Genomic DNA, 7,274 nt, shown 5'->3' with positions numbered 1-7,274 from the left:
TAAAGGTATAAATGACAGTGTCTTGTACTTCCTTTGCAGTATAGTCCATTTCTCCTTTATGAGGACCAACACAACTCCAGGGGGGAAATTCAATGGAATTAACCCTATTTACACCTATTGGTTAAAGCATGAGATGGCAGGAGATCCTAGGGTGCACTGTGGTGGTTTTCTACTGTGTCAATTTACCTAAGAAGAAATCTTCTTTTATGTTATATGTATATATATATATTAAAGATTTTATTTATCTATTCAACAGAGAGAGAGATCACAAGTAGGCAGAGAGGCGGGGGCAGGGGGCGGGAAGCAGGCTCCCTGCTGAGCAGAGAGCCCGATGCAGGGCTCGACCCCAGGACTCTGGGATCATGACCCAAGCCGAAGGCGGAGGCTTTAACCCACTGAGCCACCCAGGTGCCCCAATTTTTAAAAATGTTTCTTTATTGGAGCAAGATTCCTTACCATAGAATGATATATTTATTAAACAGAAACCTGTGCATAAACTACTATATACTATCCATCTAGACAGGTTTTGTTACACTGTACCTATTGATGGAATAGTCCCACTGACAAAGTTTATATGTCAAAAAGCCTTGAATTTGACCAAATTGTCCATTAATTCATTTCTGAAAAATTTAAGTAGCATCTAATGTTAGCTATTATATTTCTACAGCATCAAAAAGCCTATACTTAAGTAGTTTCTCAAAATCTTATTCTATATACAATAGCGTTTAGTCCATTATCTCATCCAAATTCATATAGATGGGTCTCATTTGAGAACTTATGCTAAAGAGCTAATACTTAGAGACAAGAGTACTCCTAACCTGAGTTTCTAATAGTCAACACAGACTTCTTGCTGTGATTGTCTATCTTTTTGCCCACAATTTATAGTGCCAAGGAAGACATACCAATTGCCCTTGTGTAACTTGGCATTAAATCACCAGATCTGTCTAATGGTGAAGGCAGACACTATTATCAGGTAAATAAAGGCCCATTTAAAAAATAATGCTTGTTTGAGATACAAATCAAGGATGGATACAATATACTTAGAACTGAGTTTTGATTAATCTGGTATCCTGAATGATGTGAGAAGTTCTGGAAACTGATGGCATATTGTACCCATGATGATCTCCCACTTAGGAAACATTAATCCAGTGATTCATATCCCTTTACTCCATCTATAGCCCTGAAGTCATCCTGAAAAGTGGGTATCAAAACAATATGGAGTTAGGGTAACAAAGTTTGACAATATGTTATACAAGTCAAATTTGGAAAGACATATTAAGTATATCTGTTCTGAGAGAAAAGCATCAAATTCTTTGTGTACACATTTTGTGGTTTTATTGTAACAAAGCCCCTGGTACACTTTTTTTTTTTTTTTTTAAGATCTTATTTATTTACGTGACAGGGAGAGAGAGATCACAAGCAGGCAAAGAGTCAGGCAGGGGTGGGGGGCAGGCTTCCTGCTGAGCAGAGGGCCAGATGTGGGGCTCGATCCCAGAACCCCAAGATGATGACCTTAGTCGAAGGCAGAGGCTTAACCCTCTGAGCCACTCAGGTGCCCCTACAGCTCCAGTTTTTAACGTTTTTTCTTTTTTTTTTTTTTAGTCAAGAGAAAGTAGATACATGTGGCAAGTGCTAACTGTCCATTTTCATATAGAGAGGCAGTGTAATCTCTGAGCCTAATATACAGAAGAAAGAGGAAAACAGAATTTGATGCACTGCTACACAGGGAGATAAGGAAGAAATAATGAAGCAGAGGGTTATCTTTTTTCCCACAGAGCAGGGCGGTGTTGATTCCATAGTTTTTTTTTTTTTTTTTTTTTGAGTTTTTTTATTGAGACTAGAAGGTACAAAAATGAATTTGGAACAGAAAAGGGTAGAGATTCTTCTCCTACTATATTCTGCTCCAGGCATACCCCACCCCCAATTGAGAACCATGGTAAAAAGGAAATTCTTGCCTCAAAAAAACTCAAAAATGGGGTCACAAGACACAAGAAAAAAAACAAGAAAGAAGGAATAAAGAAAAACAACAACAACTTGTTCCCAGGGATTGGAGAAAATTTTAAAAAGTAAGGTTGGAATCCATCAGTGTTAATTAGTCATCTCCTTCATCATCCTCTCTACCCTCCCCCATCATCACCTTCATCTTCTTTACCTTCAACTTTATCCCCGCTATCAGTATCTTCCAATGCTTTTTCTTCATCATTTTCTTCTCCTTGCTTTTATTAATCATCCATGTCAGAAATTATACTGTAATGGATTTGGCCAAATATCCTCTTTGGTGACCTCTCCTAACACATTTGCACCTGCATGAGAATGGTCAGTAAATCCGGTTAAGAAATGTTCTGGTTCCTTATGCTGTCTCTGTCTGCTGGCTTTATTTTGTGTATGACTTGAACATTTCAGTAAATCCTTTCCAAATTTACATTTGATTTCAGTGACTTTGAAGATGGATTACTACTACTCTCATTCACATGAAATTCTTTGTAGAGACTTTGTTTTGGAAACAAGGGTTTTCATCAAAATAAGAATTGATTCTGTAACCTAATTTAATATCTTCTAAATTCTGTGACTTCAACTCTTGTTAAATAGTGCTTCTTCATTCTCCTCCCCAAGCAGGCAGACACTTGTGATTGGTTGACAAATGTGATTGCATCCAAATTTGGGATTACCGTGCTCAATTAGGCGTCTTCTGAAAAACAAAACAAAACAAAACAAAACAAAACAAAACGGCTGGCAGAGTTTGCTAGATCTTTATTCTACTTCAAAATCTCCTCACTGGCTTGTTCGTTAGGACTATTTCATATGTACCTAATCACGTGTTTCTTTCTGTTCTTTTTCTGAGGTCTGGATTCCACCGTGGTTGGAACGGAGCTCCTTTTAAAGGAGCTGATGCCTACGTGGAACTGTTCCTGCGTGAAAGCAGTGCAGAGCGAGGGGATGAGAAGGGACGGTAAAGCCCGCAACTGCAGTTTCCGCTCAGCTAGGCGGGCGTGGGCATTTGGCCCCGCCTCCTCCAGGCGCTGGCTGCGCGCGCAGCCCTCTCTTTAGACGCACAGGCTCAAGCACCCAGCACAGCGTGCTCTCAACCTGGTTCCTGCTTTCGGAGGTTTGGTGGTGGCAAGGCTGTGGCAGGCAGGTGTTTAGCTCTTCTCCTGGCTCCTCCGGCTCCACCTCTCTTTTCCCTCTTCTGGGAGCCACCTCCTCTTCACATCAGCAGTAGCGGGAGGTCTTACGTTGTCTTCAAGTAGGTATTAGTTTTTTTAAGTTTGAAAAATTTAAGTGATAGTTTTTGTCTTTATTGGAGTAAGAAAACTTAAGGTGTACACCCTCTGAACAAAGAGTACAATACTGTATTGTTAATTATAGGCATAATATTGTTCAGTAGATCTCTAGAACTTATTTACCCTGAGTAACTGAAACTTTATACTCTTTGAACAGAACTCTCCATATCTTTCTGTCCAGCCCCTAAAAACCATTTGTTTCTGAGTTTGGCCATTTTTTAAAAGACTTTATTTATTTATCTGAGAGAGAGAGACAGTGAGAACAGAAGAGTGGGGTGAGGGACAGAAGGAGAAGCAGACTTACCACTGAGCAGCGAGCCTGAGATGGGGCTGGATCCTGGAACTCCAGGATCATGATCAGAAGTAAGGCAGACGCTTAACCAGCAGAGCCACCCAGATGCTCCTGAGTTTGGCCATTTTGACACTTAATATAGGTGAGATCATTCCTGATTTGCCGTCCTGTGCCTGGCTAATTTCACTTCGCATAATGGCCAATTGATTCGCGCATGTTATTGCAAATAGCAGAATTTCATTCTTGTTTAAGGTTGAATAATGTTATTTTGCATGTAAATGCCTCATTTTCTTTTTCCATCAATCTTTCAATGGTGTCGAAAGTTCAAACAGCAGAAGTAAAACCAGTGAGTCACCAAAGCAGCAATTTGTCGAAGTTTATTGCGCACACACCAAAAATATAGTTTGTGAACTGGGAGCACTGAAGCCAAAACATAAAATAAAATTCAGGAATATGTTGTTATAAAAGTGGCTTATATAGTGAGACGGCATTAAATGTTTATTCTTTACAGAGATTGGTTATAATATTTTAATTTTCCTAAATGATAGGTAATTGGTCACTAGTTATTTCATACTAACCTTGGGAGACAATGTAAGTTTTGTTTATGATTTCCAGAAGCATAAATAAGAAAAGACTGGGGTCAAGCTAGTTTTGCAAAATAAGTTTAATTATACTTTATATGACCAAGCTGGTTTAATCTGCTCAGAGAGTTTTCAGTGCTGGTATGTATTTGTTTTGATTTTAGCAGTGGAAATTTAGGTTGTTCCCATAGCTTGGCTATTATAAATAATGCTGCAATAACCATGAGAGTGCAGATGGTGATTTCAGTTCTTTTGGATACATACCCTACTTCTGTAGGATTGCTAGAGCTAATGATAGTTCTATATTTAATTTTTTTTCAGGAAGCATCATACTGTTTCCTACAGTGGCCTCAACATTTTATTGTCTACCAACAGTATTGAGAGTTACAGTTTCTCCATATCCTCACAAACACTTGTTATTTTTAATTTTTATTTTTGATAATAGCCATCCTACCAGTTGTGAAGGGACATATAATTATGATGTTGATTGCTATTTCTCTGATGATTAATCATATTGAGCTTCTTCTTATATGCTTGTTGGCCATTTGTGTATCTTTTGTGGAGAAATGTCTATTAAGGTTCTTTGTGCATTTTTTAATCAAGCTATTTGGCCAGTTTTTGTTTGTTGTTGTTTTGGGGGTTTCTTCTGGTTTTATATTTTGTGTTTTTTGTTTGTTTGTTTTGTTTTAGTTTTGTTTTGTTTTGGTATTGAGTTGAACATCTTTATGTGTTTTGTACAGTAACCCCATATCAGATACATGATTTGCAAAATGTGTATATTTTCTTCCATTCCATAGGTTGTCCTTTAATTGTGCTTATGGTTTTCTTTTTGGGGTAGAAGATTTTTGCTTTCCTTTAATCTCATTTGCCTATTTTTGCTTCTAATGTCTGTTTTTTTGGTGTCATATCCAAGAAATCATTGCTAACAAGACCAATGCCTTAAAACTTTTGCCTGTGTTTTCTTTGGGAAGGTTTATACCTACACGTTTTATGTCTTTAGTTAAGTCTTTAATCCATTTTGAGTTGGGTTTTGTGTATAGTATGAAACACCAGTTTCATTGTTTTGCATATGTATATCTAGTTTTCCCAGCACCATTTGTTGAAGAGACTATCCTTATGGGTTCTTGGCACTCTTGTCAAAGAAGAGTTGACAGAATGTTTGTTTCTGGGTTTGTTTCTATCCATAAACTTGAGGTATCCTCCCACTTATTTGTGTTTTCTTTAATTTCTTTCAGCAATATTTCATAATTTTCAGATATAAATAAATCTTTTATATTCTTAATTATATTTACATTAAAGTATCTTATTCTTTTTGATGCTGTTGTAGATGGGATTTTTCTTTTAATTCTTAAAAATTTTCTTAATTTTTGAATTTTAAAAGAGTTGGTCTTAGTGTATAGAAATATAACTGATTTTTGTATGTTGATATTGTATCCTTGAACCTTACTGAATTCATTTATTGATACTAACAATCTTTTTAGAGGAGTCATTAGGGTTTTCTATATACAAAATCATGTCATCTACAAAGAGAAGAAATTTTACTTCTTTCCAAATTAGGTATCATTTATTTCTTTCTCAATTGCTGTGGTTGGGATTTATAGTAATGTGTGATATAAAATTAGTGGAAAGGGTTATCTTTGCCTTGTTCTTGATTTTAGGGGAAAAGCTTTCAGTATTTCAGCACTGAGTATGTTAGCTATGAAATTTCATACATGACCTTTATTATTTTGTTTTAATTCTTTTCTATTCCTAGTTCAGAAATTTTATAATAAAAGTGTTGAATTTTGTCAAATAATGTTTTTGCATCTGTTGAGATGATCATATGATTTTTATCCTTTATTTTGTTAATGTAGTGTGTCATATTTATTAATTTTCATATGTTGAACCATCCTTGCATTCCATAGATAAATCCTCTTTGGTCATGGTGTATGATCCTTATAAAGTCTTGGTGAATTCAGTTTGCTGACATTTTGTTGAGCATTTTTGCATCTGTGCTTATTAGGAATGTTGGCCTTTGCTTTTCTTTTGCTTGGTTTTTGTTTGTTTGTTTGTTTTTGTAGTGTCTTTGTCTGGATTTGGTATCAAGATAATAAGTTTGATAGTGTTCCTTCCTCTTCAGTTTTTGGCCAAATTTGAGAAGGATTGACATTAATTCTTCATTTAAGTGCTTAGTAGAATATAGCAGTGAGGCTTTTCTTTGTTGGGAGGCTTAATTATTGATTCAATCTCCTTACTCATTATTGATCTGTATAGGTGTTTTATTTTTTCACAGTTCAGTCTTGGTGGGTTTTATATTTCTAGGAATTTATCCATTTCCACTAAGTTATCCAATTTGTTGGCATATAGTTGTTCATAGCAGTCTTTTGTGATCCTTTATTATATCTATGGTATCAGTTGTAATGTCTCATATTTCCAATATCATTTGAGTTTTCACCTTTTTTTCTCAGTTTAGCCAAAATTTGTTTAGTTTTTTTAAAAAAACTTGACTTTGTAAACTTGATTTTTTTCTATTTTTTGTCTTCTGTTTTGTTTATGTGTGCTCTAATCTTTATTATTTCCATTCTTCTGTTAACTTTTAGCTTAGACTGTTATTGTTCTTATTCCTATCTATCTTATTCCTATCTCCTATCTAATAACATTAGATAGTTCGAGGGCTTTTTTAACATGGACATTTAATGCTATAAAATTCCTTCTTAGTACTGCTTTTACTGCATCACATACATTTTGACATGTAATACTTTGTTTTCATTTGTCTTGGGATATTTTCTAATTTTCTGTATGATTTCTTCTTTGAACCATTGGTTTAAGAGTGTATGGTTTAATTTTCACATATTTTGAATTTTCAAGTTTTTCTTCTGTTGATTTCTAGCCTCATTTGATGGTAGTTGGAAAAAGATTCTTGCTGTGATTTCCATCTTTGTAAATTTGTTAAAACTTTATTTTTAACCTAACTTGTGATCTATACTGAAGAATGTTCTATGAGCAGTTGAAAGGGATGTATATATGTCCCTGCCATTGGATAGAATGTTCTGAGTATGTCTGTTAGGTCCATTTGATCTGTAATGATGTTCAAATCCACTATGTCTTTATTGACTTTCTGCATGTTATATGCATTATTAA

At 35.4% G+C, this 7,274-nt stretch overlaps 1 pseudogene; it reads right to left on the bottom strand.

Moving 5' to 3' along the window:
- Positions 1–2,030: 2,030 nt before the first annotated feature.
- Positions 2,031–3,789, bottom strand: LOC116854827 (annotated as a pseudogene).
- Positions 3,790–7,274: the final 3,485 nt, after the last annotated feature.

Source organism: Lontra canadensis, unplaced genomic scaffold, assembly GCF_010015895.1.
Source record: "Lontra canadensis isolate GAN:19392208 unplaced genomic scaffold, GSC_riverotter_1.0 scaffold95, whole genome shotgun sequence".
Taxonomy (NCBI): domain Eukaryota; kingdom Metazoa; phylum Chordata; class Mammalia; order Carnivora; family Mustelidae; genus Lontra; species Lontra canadensis.
Note: the sequence above shows the minus strand (reverse complement) of the source record. Positions and strands in the feature narration are given on the sequence as shown.